This window comes from Pyxicephalus adspersus, chromosome 1 (assembly GCF_032062135.1).
Source record: "Pyxicephalus adspersus chromosome 1, UCB_Pads_2.0, whole genome shotgun sequence".
In the NCBI taxonomy this organism is placed as follows: Eukaryota; Metazoa; Chordata; class Amphibia; order Anura; family Pyxicephalidae; genus Pyxicephalus; species Pyxicephalus adspersus.
Genome location: NC_092858.1, coordinates 137,847,832 through 137,868,492, shown reverse-complemented (window position 1 = coordinate 137,868,492; position 20,661 = coordinate 137,847,832). Strand labels below are relative to the sequence as shown.

Below are 20,661 nucleotides of genomic sequence, written 5' to 3'. Positions count from 1 at the left end.
TGTCCATATGCTAATCACAGGTGGTATTATCTTATGTTTAAGTGCCTGTGGAGTGTGGCTAGAAGCCTTAACATATTTTTTAAGGAGTATAGTTTTGCAGACTACCAATATGTTACTGTGACCATTCCAGTTTCACAAACATGAGCCTATTTGTGCAAAGAAAAAATGCAATTGTGGTGGTTTTGCAGTCACATAACATGATGTACAAATATGCATTTAGGATTCTTTATCTTCCAAAATTTTCAGTAACATTATGTTTTAGCTCCTATATAAAATATTAATACATTTACATTGCAGATGTAGTTGGTGTCAAAATAAAACATCAACCAACCAACATTTTTTTTGGATAGGTTGCCAGTAAGTTTAATTGGCTGATCATAACTGCAGACTTAGCTTACGTAAAATGAAATCTGGCTGTGGTGGAATAACTCATTACTTCCCATTGCAATCATTCATGGCACTGATTTAAGGTGGAAGTGTGCAAACCTTTTTCCATTACCAAGAAAACCAGGAGCTGCATTATTAAGCATAGAATATAGGAAGACCCTTGGAATGGCTCTCTGCATTCAGACACCAGTGAGAAGTTTAGATAGAAGGTTAGATAGACTGTTTGCTGAAGCATTGTGCATGTTGTACAAGAAGTTTTGTACAATTTTCCCAGAGCCACTCCACTGCAATATGGCACCTGCTCTTACAGACCCTAAATTCATTACACTGGCTCCTAGCTTAATCCACCTTTTTACACTTTCTTATGATTTCCTGCAGTGTTGTTTGTTTTCATGAAAATGTATTCTTAACATTTCATATTGAAAGTCACTGTGGGAGCATAAAATGTGAGCAAATCAAATTGTATGGAAGCTAAAAGGATCACGAATATTAAAGTATTGATTTGTATGAATGCTGTAATGGCAGTGATCTCCAGCAGTTTAAAATACTGTTTCTTCAATCATGCAACAATCCCAAGAGTAACCACACATGTAACTTATCTGCAGTCCCTAGCCATTACATATGTGCAGTTTTGACCATGCCCCATAGCAGGTCTATATTTTTTCTGTCTTCTGTAGTATTAGGTATGTAGAATGAGCACTTGGGGAACTCAACTTGGTTCACACATTTGTGGTTCAAACACACCATTAAAGCAACAGCAGTGAGTGGCATACATAATATTAAATAATACACTGGTTAATGGGCTGTGCTAAAGCTTTAAAGATGGTACATTACTTGACCAAAATTTACTCATAATTTTGGATATACTGCAACTACATACCGTATGAGTAAAATTTAAAGTTTCACAAACCCAACAGGGGGAAGTGTTAGATGGAAGCTACCAATTTTAAACTCCTGACCAGAGCATATTAACAGTTTAGGCCCTGAAACTAGTACTTAAAACAAGAAGGCAACTTCAGTTTAAAGCTTCTTTTAAACTCTATGTTATATATTGAAAACTACATAGTACCTAATAAAATCTAATATTTAGAAGTAGGACAATCATTGGGGACCATTCTTTCATGACTGTTGATTAACATAGCCAAAGAGTAAATAGAAGCACTTTAGTATGCAATGAAAACTAAACCCAACCTTTCTGAGAATGGCAATATTTGGTTACACTTTGTTTTAATGCAAATATTTTTGTGTTGAAGTGCACGGATTAAGCAGCCTTTTCATTTTAAATGGTCTTGTTGTGCTGTTTGATTTATGACACACAGCACACTGTGGTACACACCGCCTTGGTGTGCAATGATGATTTTAATGATTTGCAACTCACACATATGCTGCATATTATTTGCAACTCACCACAACACATATGCCACATTATGATGTGCACTTTGTTGCAAATCAACCCTTAACAACCAAGAGCCTGTGTATAGGAGTTTTTTTTTATTATTACAAAATAAATTACTCTGCCTCTAGTTCAATGAGAATGCAAAAACAGAGTGATGAAGCTTATAAAAAGGACAAATTTAAGTCAGAAATACCTCTGTAGAAATTTAAAATGACCCCAAAAGCTTCTCAACCTGAGCTCAAAAGCGGCCAGAATGCACCTTTAAAAAAAAAAACCAAAAAAAAAAAACCTACATCTGCCCATGTCCTATAAAATCTAAAAATGCAAGGTACTACAATATATATGAGTATAAAGCCAGCCAACTATATTATTTTAGTATATGTGACCGTGCTTATTGAAATATTCGTATGTTTAGCAATCCAGCAACAATCCATTACTTTTAACTTCCTTTCAAGTTTCATGCATATAGTAAAATATGGAAAAACATGCTAGTTTGGCTTCCGAAAATGTGCAACAGCACTGCAATGGATCCTCCTTTAATGAAATATGGGAAATGTAGATTAAACACTAAAATGTTAGCATTAAGAAGCCCTTCTTTCACTTAAGGATAAGAGGACAATGTTGATTTCACATGCAAATCAACAGTATAGAAGACTTCATGAAGGGTTTACGTAATGACATTTACTTGTATTATGGTCTAGATCCACTTCCCTTTTTCAAACGGCAAAAAAGCCAAAATCTGCCATACCTCCCAAGCAGAATGATTAGATCAATTTTAGGCAAAAAAAAAAATTGGGCAAATCTGAGGAACTAAAATGAATAGCAGCATTGCTCATCAGCCACTCTAGCAGTTACTAGTAGATCTTTGATAGCAGTGTTAATTCAAGATACTTGATATATCAACAGTGTGATATTGATCATATACAGAAGAAATTAACTGATAATTTCCTTATATCAATAGTGGGTGGAAAAAAATTGTGTTGAATTATGAAGTCAGTGTATCCAATTTAGGAACATACCAGGCCTTTTAACACTGAACTTATCAGTCAACATAAAAGACAAAATGCAGCGCTTTATAATTGATAAAACAAGCAGTCTAAGTACATGAATTTGACCTGGTATCAGGCTCTTCCAGTAACTGCCTTTGGTGTGGAAGAAAGGAGCACATGAATAGCCAAACCAGTTTATGTGCAAACAAGAAGAGGAGTGTATAGGAGGTGGGTTAAATGATGCTGGCCATCAGACTGAAAAGATCAATGGCCAAGGTGAAAAAAAAAATTTATCTTGATATCTTTGTCTGGTGTTCTACTTTAAATTAATGGTTCTTCCAAAAGATATCGTTGGATTCTCCTCACATCACTTAGGCATCTGTAGTTAAGGAATATCCAGATATCCAAACAATATAGCAGAGTTTTAGGCAAATCTATCAGGCCAAAATATGGAATCTCAAATTTTTCATTGAAGGAATTTTGCACTGATAAAATATGTAGTAAGCAATCTTTTTTTTTTTATATTTGTTCAAATGCCAATTCTCTAGTCAATGGCTTTGGATCACCAAGGAACAAATATGTAAATAGGCAGTTCTGACATTTCTGTGAATTTAAAAGCTGCACACTTGTTCCAGGTCTTCTAAAAACACAACCAGTATTTTATTGTCAACCATTATAGATGCAGCACTAAGATAATCATGTTTATCCCTTTCTTCACTAATTAGCAAGTCAATAATCCAGTATAAGCACCTTAAACCTCAACCTTACCTAAACTTAACTAAAATCGTTCAGTTTTCAGCTTTTTATACCACGTAATCTTTTATATTTCATTTTGTTCATTTTTGATGGAAATCATCCTGTAAATCAACATATATGTTTACCTCAACAAGCCACATTTCATGATGCATTAAGACTTGGATGAAGTCCTATAGACGCAAAACAATCATAACTGCTATTTGTGGGTGAAATTTATACAAATTATGGCTTTGCTGAGGCTCTGATCTATTGGAATAACAAAAGGATGTTGTTGGACACATGAATTTTATGCTAGATTATAACCTGAGATGATCACAAACACTCATCTCAGGCAACAAAATCTAGCATCAGTATGGTGTTTAACAATGATATTGTATTTCAACTAATTTAACATTAACAATTTTTCTTCCAGCAAAATAATTGATATATTATTAAAAGAGATTTAAAGTTAAAATTCACATTTATGCCATTTTCTACCAGAGAAAAAGCAAGTTAAGGTACATGTACACTTGCATAATAAGTAAAGGTTGTCTCCATGTTTAACTAAAGCATTGATTTATCACTTTATACTGCTTTGGAGGAAATATTCTGGGTAATTTATAGGCTGCTCGAGCAAAAGGAGCTCCTTAATGGCTCCACTTAAACAGCTGAAGATATGGGGAACTACCACTATGGTCAAACCCAAAGGGATCCATATAGTATGTATGTGTTATCAATTTATTTTCATTTATTTTTTTGAACAAAAAAATAAATATGACAATGTAGGGTAAAAACAACTTTAACTGATGGCTGTATATAACAGGGAATAAAAGTAACTCAAAAAATCAGAGCTACCATCAGAACTAGAATGGTGTTTGGAAATACTTTCTGATAAATCTACATAGGACATCACGGCATCTCTTACAGATTTACAAAAAAAACACTGACAAGATTTTTACCTTCCAACTCCATGTAAAATAAAAAGCAAAAATGGTTTTAGGTAAACTTTACCTTGCAATACAAATACCCAGAACATGAACAAACATAACCAGGTTCCAGTCAGGTGCTTTAAGCTGCAATTTAATGTAGTTTTGTATTCTGCACTTGCTGGCAATCACATAAAGAATCATAAACAAAGCAATCCACTGCAAGTGTGCCAAACTAAAGTCCAGTCACCAGAATTGCAAAGATTGGCTTGTCTTATGAGCAATCACTAAAGTTGCTTATGGAAAGAAGTAGGCAGTGTTTATCAACAACAATTAATGGGTCTGAGCAAAGCTACAGTTTCAGAGGAACATGACAAATTAATATATTTATTTTTAAAGTAGAGTGGAGGTAAACACTGGTTAGGTGTAAAATATTACCATATAACAGAACGCTTCTGCAGTTTTTCTTGTTTGGTGTCCCAAAGCCTTTAACAGTCAGATTGTTGAAGGAAAGACGCACACAACTGGAGTTGTGTGGTTGGTTTGCATATTAGAAGCTTCTATAGTTTACAGAATCAATGATATTAATTACTAGGTCATTTTAAAGTGATCCAAAAAGCTTTGTATGTATATCTAGAAAAAAAAAATGTTCATTTACACTGGAGTCCTTCTTTAATGTTAGCATCATGCTCCAAAAGGCTTATTAGGAAATTCTGAGGTTAGTTACAAGGTTTCAGCAAATGTCTACATGTTTTTGTGCTATGCCTAACTCAACCTTATCTGACTGCCAAGTGTTTGAGTTACCCGTTCTGATGGTGTTTATATACCTGACTTAATAATTACAGACTGAAACAACAAGGTTGTGGCACCAGTAAGGAACAATAGAGGTAGCAGGAGGCCTGAGTCGTGCATATTGTTCAAGACAGATTTGCTGAGCAATGTTTACAGAGGGTCAGTCCCTTGTCTCCTCCTATAGCCTTTATGCAGTGTTCTGTGTACATATTATCGAAACTTTGCTTGCCCTTCTGTCTGGGAAGGTAGCATAAAAAACAAGCATACATTTTCAGTTTAAAACTGACAGTATATTGCTCATGGAAAGTTATCACCTTCCCAGAATTAGCATGGGCAATATTTGACATTGCATAATGAGTCTTACATATACAGTCATATATATATATATATATATATATATATATATATATATTTCACAATAAGTTAATGATTACCGTGCTTGCTTCGGCAGCACATATACTAATATTGGAACGATACAGAGAAGATTAGCATAGCCCCCGCGCAAGGATGACAGGCAAATTCGTGAAGCGTTCCATATTTCTTGGCGTCCTCATCTGGTGGATGCTAAGGGCTGGCAAGATTCACCCTGAAGCAGGATCTGCTGGGACAATTGACTTTGGTGTCAGGAGCTAGGCGACTCTCCATTTCGAGCAGGTATTCTGCTGCTGCTGTTATTTTTCATTTAACACCTGGATTCTGTAAAGATGGAAGAAGGTGAAGCGAGCATCGGGAGTTTTCTTGCCTGAAGAGGTGGAGCTGTGTTGCAGTGTTGCAGGATGGCCCCAAAAGGTCCTAAAATTACTGGCCCTGCCTAATTGGAGACAAGGGTAAAGAATACCGTGATAGTCACAGTAAGTGATGATTTTGTTGAGAAATTTTACCTGAGATACTTCTTGCGTGAAGTTTGTCTAAAGATCCTAAAAGTAGAAAGAGAAGAGATTCTTTGTTTAAAAGATCATAAAAAAGGAGAATTCTTTTTGTCTTTCTTACAAGTAAAGTATTATAGGAAGTTTGTGAACAATTTAAGGATGAATGTATATAATGAAGAATTGAATGGGCTAACGTTCCGATTGTTGTGTGAAGAGGAGGAGGTGATGGTAGTAGTTCACATGTACAATCCTTTTGTGCCGGCTGGAGATATTTTCCTTTTCTTAAAAAGGAACTGTGCAGAAGTTAAACCAATGGGGAAGATATTAAACTCAGAAGACATATGGAACGGGAAATACCGGTTCCTGGTTAAACTAAAACGTTATAGTGAAACAAATGAGTTGATGCATCTTCCCCAGTTTTTTGCCTTGGGAAGGAACAGAGGAGTTCTGTTCTATAATGGAATGCCGAGCTTTTGTACACAATGTGGACAGTATGGCCATACGAAGAATGTTTGTAAGACGGGGATGACTCGTTGCAAAAAGTGCGGTGACACAAGTCACAACATATCGGAATGCCCAAATGACAGAGTATGTAATGGATGTGGCATGAGCGGACATCTGTTTAGAAAATGCCCGCAGAGGAAACACATGGAAATAAGTTATAAAGAAGCTTTGGAAGGTAAACAACAAAAAAATTTGGCGGGAAAAGATTTACCCTCAGGTGAGGTAGGGGAGGTAATGGTGGATCAAGGGGCGGAGTTGGCATCCCCGGTACCGGAGGTGGTGTATGCTGAAAAGGGCGGTGCTTTGAGACCGGCTACTGATACGGTGGAAGAAAAAGGCTGTGTTAATGAAAGTCTGGAGGAAGCATCAAGCCCGGCAATCGGGAGAAAAGTAGATCAATATGTAGGTAAGAGAGAGGAAGAAGAAGAAAAGGTGGTTGTAAAGATAAAAGGGAAATTGGAGACCAAAAGGAAAAAACCGAGGTTGGAAATAATAGGTTGGATAAAAGAAGAAGGAAAATGGGAGAACGTGGAATCGGAAGAAGAGAAAATGGATTATATATCGGACGTGACAACGGAATCGGAAGGAAGAGAAGAAGAAGAAGAGATAGAGTCATATGGGACGGAGACGAGGACATAACATAAAATTAATCTAAAAGAAATGAGAGTGTTTAAAATAAATTTGTTGAATGTAAGAAGTATAAAATCACCGGAAAAAAGGGCGGCGTTTTTTGATTTTGCAAAAAACACAGAATGGGATATCTTCTGTCTGCAGGAATGTGGGCTGGATTTGGATTTAGAGTATAAGGATTTAAAAGCTGAATGGAAATTGGGTCAATCCATATGGTCAGGTGATAATAGAAATAAAGCCTCGGGTATCGGAGTGTTAATAAAAAAGACGGAATACAAAGTAAAATCCTTTCTGGAAGTGGAATCGGGAAGAGCTTTAATAATAAATTTAGAAGTAGAAGAAGATCCTCTACGGATTTTGGTAATATATGCACCAGCGAAAAGACGAGAAAGGATACAGTTTCTTGAAAAGATTAAGTTGTATATTCCTGGTACGGGACGAATCATAATTGTTGGTGATTTTAATTGTATAAGAAATGGAGAAGAAAGAGGATCAATGAAAAAGGGGCGACATGACAAATCGTCAAATCTACTAGAAGATATAATACAGGACTTTTCTTTAAAAGACGTGTGGAAAATGAGGAAAAAGAAGGAACCGGGATACACCTGGGAGATGAGAAAATGCAAATCACGGATTGATTTTTTGTTGGTTGGAAAGGAAACAGAAGTAAAAGAAATAGATTTGGAGAGAAACATCTTCTCAGATCATAAAATATTAAAAGGGAAATTATACTTACCGGGTGTCAGTAGAGGTCCAGGAATATGGAGGATGAATACAAGATTGCTTGAAATACCTGGAATAAAGGAAAAATGTATTAAAAATTATAAAGAATATAAAAAAGAACAAAAAAAGTATAAAAATAAAAACTAATGGTCGGACTGGTTAAAGAAGAAAATAAAAGATTTTTTCATGGAAGAAGGGAAAAAAGAAGGAACTAGGAAGAAAAAATGGTTCAAAACATTAAATATTAAAAAACAAGCATTGTTTAATTTAAAGCAGTGTGGAGCAGAGGTGGATGACCTGCTGGGGAAAATTGAAAATAAAATAAATAAAGAAATTCATGAGAAGGGGAAAGAAATAATGAATAGAGCAAAGATGGAGAAGATTGAAGAAGGGGAAAAATGTTCTAGGTTTTTCTTTAAGAAAGGTATGAAGCATAAACAAGTTATCAAGAGTCTGAATGGACATAAGGAAAAAGAAAACATCCTCATTGTAGCAAAAGAATACTATGCAGAGTTATTTGGGAATGAAACATGAATGTTTGCCTACAAGGTTTTTTCAATACAGAAGGAAAATGGAAAGAAATCCCATATGTCCGAGAAAAGGGTGTTGTCAAGAAGAAACCATTTTGCATGTTTATTGGGACTGTAGTTATGTAAAAAGAATATGGAAAGTTGTTGGACCTATAATACAATTTTTAGTAGAATATAAAAAAATAACGCAAGATATGATTCTGTATGGTCTGGGAGGACCAAAGAACAAAGAAAAAGAAGAAAGAGGTTGGATTATGATTAACTGCATAAAGATGGCGATTTGGAAGACCAGAAACATCTGCATTTTTAAGAAAGAAGATGTTGTTGTGGCAGACTGTTGCAAATTAGCAATTGCGGAAATGGTACCATTCTATTTATTAGAGAAAAAAGAAAAAGGAAAAAAAGAAGCAAACAGATTGTGGGATTTAAGGATGTGGAACATAATCTGTTTAAATGAAGAAAAGAAATAAAATAAACTTACCTTAGGAAGATGATGTAGGAAATTACGAGAAACCTGGAAAGAAGAAATAACAAGTTTATTTATAGTATAATATTTATTTGAATTGTGTTTTTATAATTATAAAAGAAATAAATTTTGGTTTTATGATGATGATATTGCACGGAAATCCCTTTGGCTGAGCTGAGGGAAGTTGTGCAGTCTTAATAAAAATGTAAAAAAAAAAAAAAAAAAAAAAAAGGTATTCTGCTGCACGACCGGATGTCTGCCCCTTCTAACTGATCTGGCTAATTTATTCACCTTTGGTGTTCCTAGAAATGAATCCATACATTTCCCAAATGCAGAACTTCAGCTCGTCCTAAATTATTTAACTCTTGGTCTGGTTTGTGGCTAAGCATTCATAAAGCATTCATCCAAACAAGACTGGAAGCCCATGCTCCACTCTCCTTAAGATGGTAAGGGCTGGCAAGATTCACCCTGCAGCAGGATCTGCTGCAACAAATTACCTCGGAGTCCGGAGCTAGGCAACTTTCCATTTCGAGCAGGAATTCTGCTGCACGACCTGAAGTCCGCCCCTTCTAACTGATCAGGCTAATTTATTCGCCTTTGGTGTTCCTAGAAATGAATCCATACATTTATTTATCCACCTTTGGTATTCCTAGAAATGAATCCATACATTTACCAAATGCAAAACGTCACCTTGGCTTAAATCATTTAACTCTTGGTCTGGTTTGTGGCTATGCATTCATAAAACTTAGCTCCCAACCAAGACTGGAAGCTCATGCTCCACTCTCCCTAAGTTGCAGGCAGGAAATGACTGTGAGTTATATTAGCATTAGGAAGGTCACCTGGACTGTGCCTGTTTTGGCAGCACATATACTAAAATTGGAATGATACAGAGAAGATTAGCATGGCCCCTGCGCAAGGATGACACGCAAATTCGTGAAGCGTTCCATATTTTTTGGCGTCCTGATCTGGTGGATGCTAAGGGCTGGCAAGATTCACCTTGCAGCAGGATCTCCTGGGACAATTGACTTTGGTGTCAGGAGCTAGGCGACTCTCCATTTCCAGCAGGTATTCTGTTGCACAACCGGAAGTCCGCCCCTTCTAACTGATCAGGCTAATTTATTCACCTTTGGTGTTCCTAGAAATGAATCCATTGGAATCCTGACATTTCCCAAATGCAAAACGTCACCTCAGCTTAAATCACCCTGCAGCAGGATCTGCTGCGACAAATTACCTCGGTGTCAGGAGCTAGGCAACTCTCCATTTCGAGCAGGTATTCTGCTGCACGACCGGAAGTCAGCCCCTTCTAACTGATCAGGCTAATTTGTTCACCTTTGGTGTTCCTAGAAATGAATCTGTTTCTCCTTCTCGGCCTTTTAGCTAAGGTCAAGTGTTACTTGTGTCTTGGCTGAAAGTGCTATTTAGTAGGTGGATGGCTGCCTCGGCCTTGGGGGGTTCCTGCGGGTTCCCCTCATGCTGCTTTTGGGGTAAGCATCCACTGAACATGTGAGTTGTGATCACCTCACTGGTTTACCAGTGGGGGCTCGGAAGGCTGAGAGAATTTGCATTTTATGCAAAATAAGGTGAATATAGCTGTTGCTATGGAGTTGCCTTGGGTCAAGGATGGAGACTTTGTGCCTCCATACGCATGTGTTCCTAACACGGTGCGGATTTTGTTTCGTGATGACAGAGATGGTTTCTTACTGAAGTTTGTTGTAGAGCAGATCTTGGAAGAAATGGCTGGAATCCAGAAGACGGAAGTGGCGGTGATCTACGATAGCTTTAAGAGAAGAACATTTGATGTGGTTTTTACTACTGAAGGTATTTACCAGGACTTCTTGGCTGTGATGGAAAAGAAGAAAGATGACCCCAGGTTGGTAGGGGTGAAATTTATTCCTCACTTTAATAAGGACATTGATTTGGTTGTCAGGATGTTTTCTCCTTTTGTGCCGGTTGGCGAAATTGTGACTTTTCTCGAGAGATTTTGCTCTGAAGGGAGAATTTTAGGCAAGATTATGAATGAATTTGGCATTTGGACAGGTAAATGGAGGTTGAGAGTACAGTTTATTGATGATTTGAGACCACCAGCGAGATTTCGACTTGGGAAAGTCAATGGAGAACTGTTCTTTGCTGGAATGCCGTCCTTTTGCAGTAAATGTAGTAGGTACGGGCATGAGCAGACAGTTTGTAAAGCCATTGTGTGTATGGTATGTGGATCTTTGGACCATGCAAGTGTGGCGTGTAATGAAAATAGGAAATGCTTTTCGTGTGGAGAGTAGGGACATTTGTATATGTTTTGCCCTTGTCGGAAGAAGGATGGTGGTAAAATGAGAAGTGATGGTAGTAGAGAGGATATGGCTGTGGATGAAGATAAAGAAGAAAGTGAAGAGGAGAGTGGGGAGAAAGAAGAATTAAATATGGAAGTTGGGAAAGGACAGCCTGTGCCTGTGAAGTCTGTACCTGTGCCTGTGAAGTCTGTACCTGTGTCTGTGAAGTCTGTACCTGTGTCTGAGAAGTCTGTGAAGTCTATACCAGTGCCTGTGATATCTGTGCCTGTGAAATCTGTGTCTCAGAAGGAGGTAAAAAGAAGGAGGTAAAAGTTGAAGTTTTGGTTGAAAAAAGGGGGACTACGGGTGAGAAAAAAGCTGATGAAGAAAGTGAGGAAGAGGAGAGTGAGGGGAAGGAAGAAGAAATAAGTGTAAAAACTGAAAAGAAAAAGCCCGAATCAGTGAAATTTGTGCCTGATCCCCAGAGGAAAGGGCAAGTGGTGAAAACAAGTGGTCAAGTGGAAAAGAGTGCAAGAGAGTGTGAGGAAAGTACCCGAGGAAAAGACTGTGGTTGTTAAAAGTAGAGTTGGAGAAAAAGAAAAAGGACAGAGTAGTAGCCAACCTGGGGCATCTGAGAGACATGATTAGCCCGGAAGTTTATTGGTAAAAAAGGAAACGTCAAATGAGGAGAAGGCTATGAAGATCATTTTTGAAGGAGGGGTCCCAAGTAGAATGGAATTGGATTGGTTAAAAGGAATATTAGAAAGAAAATATAAGTCATGGGATTTAATAAAATGGCGGTGGAGCATTGACTCGGTAACTCAAGGGAAAAAAGGTATTTTGACAACAATTTTTGGGATCCCTGTGAAAGGATCTGCTTCTACTTCTGGTTCCACAAATCGAATGCACCATGACTTCCCCTGCACCAGAGAGACAGACGTCTGGAGAGATATCCCAATAACACACACGCACACAGTATGGTCTTAAGAATATACTCTAATGTTTACTTAACAAAGTGGTCTTTTTATACAGATAATTATACAAAAGAAGGTTGGTCTTTAGTTACATATATAATGTTATTTGACACATTGTAAGGAAAACAGGACATACATCGTATCTCAAAGATAGTACAATTCCTGACATTTGTTTACATTTAAACTACGTAGACAGGAAAAGAAAATACACCTCCCTTAAGATATATGGCTCAAGCTAGAAAGTGGTCTTTTTATACAGATAATTATACAAAAGAAGGTTGGTCTTTAGTTACATATATAATGTTATTTGACACATTGTAAGGAAAACAGGACATACATCGTATCTCAAAGAAAGTACAATTCCTGACATTTGTTTACATTTAAACTACGTAGACAGGAAAAGAAAATACACCTCCCTTAAGATATATGGCTCAAGCTAGATCAGCAATTTTTCCCTTCAATGACCCCAACTAGATCAGCTATTTTAACCCTTCACCCTGAATGGTTAGATAGGGCTTTTCATTCACCTAAAGTTGTGGAGGATATAGTTTGGACTTTTCTTTTGTTTTTTTGTATTGAGGAAAGGGCATCTAAGGAAAGAAAAAGGGAGTTTTTTTTAGAACTAAAGTTAAGTATAATTACTTTCTTTGATTTTGTTATATAAATGTTGTTTTTAATTTTTGATTGCATTTTATTAAAAAAAGAATCTATATTATGATGAAAAGACAAGGAATGGTGTTACCTTAGGTCTTCGGACCAAGGTTTTGTCTTTCTGAACATAAAAAAAAAAAAAAAAAAAAATCTGTTCTTATCAGTGTTCAGGGTGGAAAGGGCACTTGCATTCTTGAGGGGGAATGCAGTGTTCCAGTACCTCTGTTAAGGACAGTCTACCTGTGGTGTAGCTCTGTAAGGGGCCGCCCTATGCAAATCTGCTGGCCTCGTCCACCGGAGAAAGCGCATAGGGCCTGCCCTGATAAGGAGCTCCCATGGGTTTGACTGACCCACTGGTGGGGATGGGGAAACCTTGGGCTGGCCAATTGGCTGACAGGCAGTCCGATCTCGCTTTCGAGTGAAGAAACCCTGGGGTGTCATCGCTTCTCTGCCTTTTGGCTAAGATCAAGTGTTACTTGTTTCTTAGCCAATTGAGCTAGTGAGTAGGGTGCAAGCCGCCTCGGCCTTGGGCGGTTCCTTCGGGTTCCTCCCATGCTGCTATTGGGGTAGGCGCCACCCGAAAGCGTAGAGAGCGATCCCCATAGAATCCTTCATTGGGTTGTATGGGTTTTTTTGCTTCTTTCTTTATGTGATTTGCATATGCAAATATGGAGAGCGAGAGGAGAGGTGGATGCATTCGTGGTCCTGGCCCAGGAGAGCCGAGGATAACTAACTCTTTTAAAATTGTTGCCAGAAGCAGACCGATGGATTTGAAGGAGTTGGTTGAAGTTGTTGTTGTTGAGAAGCTGGAGGTGAATTTGGAAACTATGCTTTACCTGCAAGAAAGAAAGAAAGAAAGAAAGAAAGAAAGAAAGAAAGAAAGAAAGAAAGAAAGAAAGAAAGAAAGAAAGAAAGAAAGAAAGAAAGAAAGGGTAATGAGTTTTATTTGACCTTTTCAGACCAATATGCTTGTAATGCTTTTTATGATAAGGTTGCAAAAAGTATTGATGAACCAGAATTAAACGGTTTGGAATTTGTGCCTCTTTATACCGGTGGTGAAATAGTAGTGTCAATTACAGTGCATAATCCTTATTTGCAACCTGAGGATATTCTGTTTACTTTAACCTGAATTTGTTATAAAGTCAGATTTGTAATGAGAGAAACCAACAATTATGGAATCTGGAATGGTAAATTTCTTTTTAAAGCCATTTGAAGCCGGATCCAACCAGTCCTGGAGGGGTTTTTCACCTCCCCTCAGTCATCTTATTAGGTCGGGACAGAATATTTGTGCATTACAGAGGGATGCCTAAATATTGTAGGCAGTGTAAAGAATATTGGCACACAGCAGAAGACTGCCCAAATAAGGAAATCCCAACCTGTAGGAAGTGTGGCCAAAAGGGTCACTTGGCTAAAGATTGCCCAAATCAAATAAAGTGTAACAGCTGTGGAGAGGCGGGGCACTCCTTTAGGGAATGCACCGCGAGAAAATCATATGCTCAGGCCGCTAGGGGCTTACCTGAATTTGTCTTTGCAGCGGAGGAGAGAAGGTTGAGCAAAGTGGGCGAATCCCGGATACCGGTGGTTGCGGAGATGGTACAGCAAAATTCGTCTGCCCTAAAGGAAAGAACAAATATACCGCCCCCGGTGGCGGATGAGGGTAAGCAGGTTAATGACCCTAACATACCCGTGTATTCTAGCATGTCTGAAGAAGTCCTTCCAGGTGTGTCCCAGCCCCCCGGAGAGCAGGTGAGGTGTGAAGAGGAGGTGGGAATGGACATGTCCGCAGACACCAAAAAACGGAAGTGCGAAGGTAACATAGATAAACAAGGAAAAAAATTAATTTTGGAAAATACATGTGCTATTATACCTGAAATGGAAAAGTTAGTTGAAGAAACAGCATTAAAAATAAGTGTAGATGACTCACCTTTGATTGAACCGGTACCCTCCTTAACCCCTTCTGGTCGGGAGAGGGTGTCAGAAACAAGATCTGGTACTGGGTTGATCGAAGAGTTTAGTCCATCGCCTGTCCTGACGGGTCAACAAATTGCTGACGGCGGTGATCTTGCTTCGGACCTTGCATGTTCGGAATCTGAAAATTCGGATACATGATGGGAGTGGAATTTAAAATAGGCTCCTTGAATGTTAGGGGTTTGAAGAGCCCGGCAAGAAGGGCTACAATTTTTGACGTACTTGAAAAATCTGACTTGTCCATCATTTGTTTACAGGAGTGTGCAATAGAACATGACCCTAATTACAATTATATCGTCAAACAATGGACCAAAGGAACATCAATTTGGTCAGGAGACAACTCGAACCCTTCAACCGGAGTGGGTATCTTAATTAAAGGTAATGAGATCAAAATTGTAAGTTTCACAGAAGTGGTACCAGGCAGAGCCTTGGTAGCCAAATGCAAACACAATGATATAGAGTTTGAAATTATGAAAATCTATGCCCCTACAGATAAGCATGAAAGAGAGAATTTTCTATGTACAATTCAGCTTTTTCTCACGCTTTCAACTCCAAAAATAGTTTGTGGCGATTTTAACTGTGTGCTCCCTGGTGAGAAGCGAGCAGGTTCACGCTCTCGCAGACAGGATAAGACCTCCTTGACATTGGGAAATTTAATTTTGGATTTTGAGTTACAGGATACCTGGAAAATCTGCTATCCGAGAGACCCAGGATACACGTGGGGTAACATAAGAACAAAATCCCGTATCGACTTCATTTTTGTAAGTAAAACAATGCATCATGTGGGCACAGAGCTACATAATACTCCCTTCTCAGATCACAAGTTGTTAGTCACTAAATTTAACTTACCTGGAATGAGCAACGGTCGCGGAGTCTGGAGGCTCAACACATCAATCCTAGAAAAAGAAGAAATTAAAAAAAGGTATGAAACACAATACAAAACTTATCAAAGGTATAAAGAAAAATTCTCAACAATTGTTGATTGGTGGGATTGGGTCAAGACCCAGACCAAATCTTTCTTTCTTAAAGAAAGTAAACAAGAAGTTAAAAAACAGCTAAAATGGTATAAAAACCTTAACGCGCAGTTACAAACATTCACAAAATTACAGAATAAAGGGATAGATGTGAGTGTGCAAATTAACAACTTAAAAATCCAAATGAAAAGAGAAATCAGAGAAAGAGGCAAACAAATAATACACAATGCTAAAGTTAAAAGATTGGAAATGGACGAAAAATGCTCACGGTTTTTCTTTAAAAAAGTAATGGGGAATAAACAAGTAATCAAAAAAATTAATGATGCAACTACAAACGAAGGGATGCTTAAAGAGGCTCACCTCTTTTATCAAAACCTGTTTAGTAGGAAACCTGTGGATTTAAACACGGCAGCAGATTGTCTGAAAAATTTAGAACTAAATTTGGAAAATGATGACCAACAAATTTTAACAAACAAAATAACGGAAAGAGAAATTCTCAAAGTCATCAAGAGTTTTGGAAAGAATAAATGTCCTGGGAACGATGGTCTCCCGATAGAATTCTTTGAGGAATTCTGGTACCTAATTAAAGTTGATTTTTTGTCTGTTTTACAGTTTGTAGCGGAGAGGAACATACTGCCTGTCTCCTGGAAAAGAGGAATTGTGACACTCATCCCGAAAAAGGGTAATTTAGAATCACTGGAAAATTGGAGACCAATCAGGCTATTAAATTGCGACTATAAAATCTTTGCAAAAGTCTTGGTGGGGAGGATGAAAGAGGTAACAGAAAAGATTATTCACATTAGTCAATCTTGTGGTGTCCCGGGCAGATGTGCTCAGGACAATTTAAACTTTCTCAGAGATCTTATCTGGTAACAAAAAGAAAGAAACCAGAAAATCGCCCTGTTGTCATTGGACTTTTCTAAAGCCTTTGACAGGGTTTCTCACGATTTCCTATGGATTGTACTGAAAAAGATGAATTTATCAGTTAACTTTATTAAAAACATCTCTTCTCTCTATGAACAGGCTACCAGCCAGGTACTAATCAATGGACATCTATCGGATCCAATCCCTTTGAAATCCGGGGTCAAACAAGGCTAGCCGTTATCCCCCCTTCTCTTTGTCTGCTCCCTGGAACCACTGTTGGCTCTGGTAAGAAGAGAGAAGTTGGTAAGAGGGGCTTTTCTTCCGGGAGGAGGTAGAGTGGCGGCAAAAATTACTGCTTATATGGATGATGTGGTTATGGTCTGTACATCTGAAGTAGAAATTAACAAAATGCTGTTGCTAACCAAGATCTTTTGCCTGGGTTCAGGGTTCCAACTTAACCTTGGAAAATGTGAGTGCCTAACAATAGGCGAGTGGATCAAAGGTAACATCAGGATCAAAACAGTAGAGATAATCAAAATATTGGGAGTCATGTTTGATGAAAACAATAATGGAATGCTAAGTTGGGAAAAAGTTAAAAACAAATTGATCCAAAAAACAGTTTTCTGGAAAACGAGGAAACTAACTTTAGAAGGAAAAATATTGGTTTCAAAGTCGGTATTATTACCACAAATGTTATACTTGAGCTTGGTATTTCCGCCAAATAACACTATGATGAGGCAACTCAATAAAATAATGTACAGATTTATCTGGAGTGCCTCTGTGGAAAGAGTTAAAAGAGAAACTATGCAAAAAGGTAAAAACAAGGGTGGTAAAGAAACACCAAACTTGAGAGTGGCACTGTGGGGCAGTTTCTTTTCACAATGTTTTAGATGCTTAATTGATAAACAAAATTATTGGAACTTACTTCTGAGGTATGCGGCTGGGCATATCTTCAGGAGGAGAGCCTGGTATAAACCGGATCAGACAATTCCAATCTTGGTGACACCACCTAAGCAATATATAATTTTAGAAAAATTCATTGTTGAGAACGATTTAAAATACATGGATCCATTGCCTCTAAAAAACTACAAAACTCTTAAAAACTTGCTCCAAAAAGGAATAACATCAACCGTCTCTAACTTTGGAGAGCTCAAATCTAAAAGCGTTTGGGAAATGACAGATAAAAAATATCTATCAAACAAATTAAAAGATATTGCCTGGCAAACAGTGCATGAGTGTTTAGCTACGAGAGCTTTTCAACATAAAAGAGGTATGGTAGCCTGGGCTAAGTGTCCTAGGATTGAATGTGGTGCTGATGAAACTGTGCTACATATATTCTGGAACTGCCCATACGCACAAAAGGTATGGAGGAAAGTTGGTAAAGTTCTCAAAAGTCTATCTGGACTAGAAAGATTGGATCATTCAATAATACTATATGGTTCCATGACTCGAGTTTCCTCTTCTAAAGCGCAAACATTGTGGATTGCTATAAACTGCTTAAAGCTAGCATTATGGAAAATACGAAACATCTTTCTATACAAATCAGATCAGATACCGGCCGAGGAGTGTATAAAATACGCTTTAAGTAAAATGTTTGACTTTTATCTAAGAGATTGCAAAATTCTGGGGACGCCCAGGGCAAAAGAAAACTGGAAGTTACAATTATGGAATTCCATGTTGAGTAATAACTAACTCTTTGCGTCCAACAGGTTGTCGGGAAAGACTTATATTATTTGTATTACTGATAACACCTACCTTTTTTTTTCCTGTTTTGTCCCCCTTTAAGCAGCAAGCCATCATGAGACAAAAAAAAAAAAATGCCGGCTTTAGATAGTATTTGGTATATAAAATAAAGCTAAGAAATTAGGTTAACTTACCTGGGATACGGTTTTCTACTTCTGAAGTATACTTTAGGAATAAGTTGGGAAAGTGTTTTATTTGAGAGTGCCTTGAGTTTCTAGGGTTTGGTTCAACAAACACTTGAAGTTGGATAACAAGTTGGAAAAAGAGAGACAGGGGGTTCTTTTTTTCCTTTGTGTGGTCTGTGAGTAGGGAATATACTTACCTGAGTGTACCCCTGTCCTTAAGGTTGAAAAGGGCAAGCAAAACCTGAAATGAGTAAACAAGGTTAAAATTTCTTTTCTCTTTGAACAAAGTGAAAAATTTCAGAAGTGTATGTAAAAATTTCTTTCTTCCTTTGGATATTAGGATACTCTATATTATGAAAGGCCATGGTTTAGCAGGGCTATATGTAAGACCTTGTGTGAAACCTTTGGTCTTTGGGTCAGAAACAATGCCCTCAGAAAAAGGGTATGGTTATGGTTCACTATTAAGAGGTGGAACTAAGGTCCAATGCTCCTTTCCGATGACACCATACAAAAAAGGGGAAAGTGGTATTATATTCCGGTTGCATAATCTGCTAAAACATTCTTTAATACACATGTTGAGGGATATATCCCCCTAAAAAAAGGAAAATGGTGTAATTTGTACTTGGTCATAAGTTTATGTGTAATTTGCTAACTTGGGGAAAGAGTATAACATATTGTCACTAGACAAATAACAACTGGATGGTGTTATGTGTTAAAATATGGTATGTTATGTAAAGGGTCACATCCTTTTCCTTTGTGTGGCTGGTGAGTAAAAAATATACTTACCTGAGTCTTTAAGGTCGAAAATGGTGAAACAGAACCTGAAATGAGTTAACAAAGTTAAACTTCCTTTTTTCTCCTTGATTACAAAGTGAATATGTTCAGGAATGTATGTGAAACTTATTCTTGTATTTGATGTTAAGGCCATGGTTTAGCAAGGCATTATATAAGACCTTGTGTGAAACCCTCTGGTCTCTGGTTCCGAAACAACGCCCTCAGAAAGAGGGTCTGGTTATGTTTACTGAATTATGATCCAATGTTCCTCTATGATGACACATACACAAAATGGGAAGTTGTACCACTCTGGTAGCATAAATTGTTGAAATATCCTCTAATGTACGTGTTGAGGGGTATATCCCCCAAAAAAGGATAGTGATGTAATTTGCAATTGGCATTAAGTTTATGTGTAAACTGCTAATATGAAAGAGTGTATAACAAGATGTCAAAGAGTGTATAACAAGATGTGCAAAATATTGTATGCGCTACTTGTCCCTTTGTAAAGGGCCAGAATAATTTCTGCATTTCCAAAATGATGTATATAATATTGCTGTGGCATCGCCAGTCCTTAGATAGGCGGCCACATAATTTTTGCTGTATGTAATCTGCTATGGGCATTAAGTTTATGTGTAAACTGCTGATATGAAAAAGTGTATAACATCTTGTCACTAGACAAATTATAACTGGATGATGTTATGTGCAAAATATGGTATGTGCTACTTGTCCCTTTGTAAAGGGCCAGAATAATTTTCTGTACTACTAAAATGATGTATATAATACTGCTGTGGCATCGCCAGTCCTTAGATAGGCGGCCACATATTTTTGCTGTATGTAATGTTCCTGGGCAGGAGCCCAATTTATTTTATTTATATTATGGACTTTTCTGTTTTTGGGTGGCATTGCCGGTCTTTTGACAGGTGGCCGCAAGCATGGGCAAGCCCTTCCCCTCGAGGTGGGTGGCCCTCAAAAGGATTCCCTGGGCAGGAGCCCCAACTACCCTTTGTTCTTTTTTCTGGATTTATTTTTTCATCAATTGATGGACTTTTCTGTTGGAGCAATTCTTGGAGTTACATTATCTCATGGACTTCCCTTTTCAAATAGACTTTCTTTTTCATATACAATGGACGTTTTTCTTTTTGACTTACCTTGGAATTTGCTTTGTGTGTTCTTGTTTTCAAAACCTGGAAAAAAGGAAAAATTTCTGTTTCAAATTTTTGGATTATGTATATATTTACTTGTTTTATACTTTTTATAATAAAAATTAAAAAAAAAAAAAAAAAATCTGCCTTTGCCCTTAGGGGTGTTGAGACTTTTTAAAGTTGATACGGTGGATCTCGCTTGGTCTATCCCAGCCATTTGGTCCTGGTGAGGTAC

The 20,661-nt window shown here is 37.7% G+C and overlaps 1 long non-coding RNA gene and 2 other non-coding genes across 3 annotated transcripts in view; 2 read left to right on the top strand and 1 right to left on the bottom strand.

Annotated features, from left to right (window-relative positions):
- The first annotated feature begins 5,660 nt into the window (after window positions 1-5,660).
- On the top strand, window positions 5,661-5,767 carry LOC140321938 (U6 spliceosomal RNA). The gene has a single exon (XR_011919060.1). It is a non-coding gene; the product is annotated as a U6 spliceosomal RNA (small nuclear RNA).
- A 4,026-nt stretch (window positions 5,768-9,793) lies between these two features.
- LOC140321937 (U6 spliceosomal RNA) lies at window positions 9,794-9,900 on the top strand. Its single transcript, XR_011919058.1, has one exon. It is a non-coding gene; the product is annotated as a U6 spliceosomal RNA (small nuclear RNA).
- Window positions 9,901-14,357: 4,457 nt separating this feature from the next.
- LOC140322652 (uncharacterized) overlaps window positions 14,358-20,661 on the bottom strand; it is a 14,342-nt gene continuing 8,038 nt past the window's right edge. The window contains exons 2-8 of the long non-coding RNA XR_011919219.1: window positions 20,433-20,468; window positions 19,297-19,331; window positions 18,398-18,751; window positions 17,568-17,651; window positions 15,654-15,700; window positions 14,761-14,925; window positions 14,358-14,549 (exon numbers count right to left, since the gene is read on the bottom strand). This is a non-coding gene — a long non-coding RNA (uncharacterized lncRNA). The remainder of the gene's footprint in view (window positions 14,550-14,760; window positions 14,926-15,653; window positions 15,701-17,567; window positions 17,652-18,397; window positions 18,752-19,296; window positions 19,332-20,432; window positions 20,469-20,661) is intronic.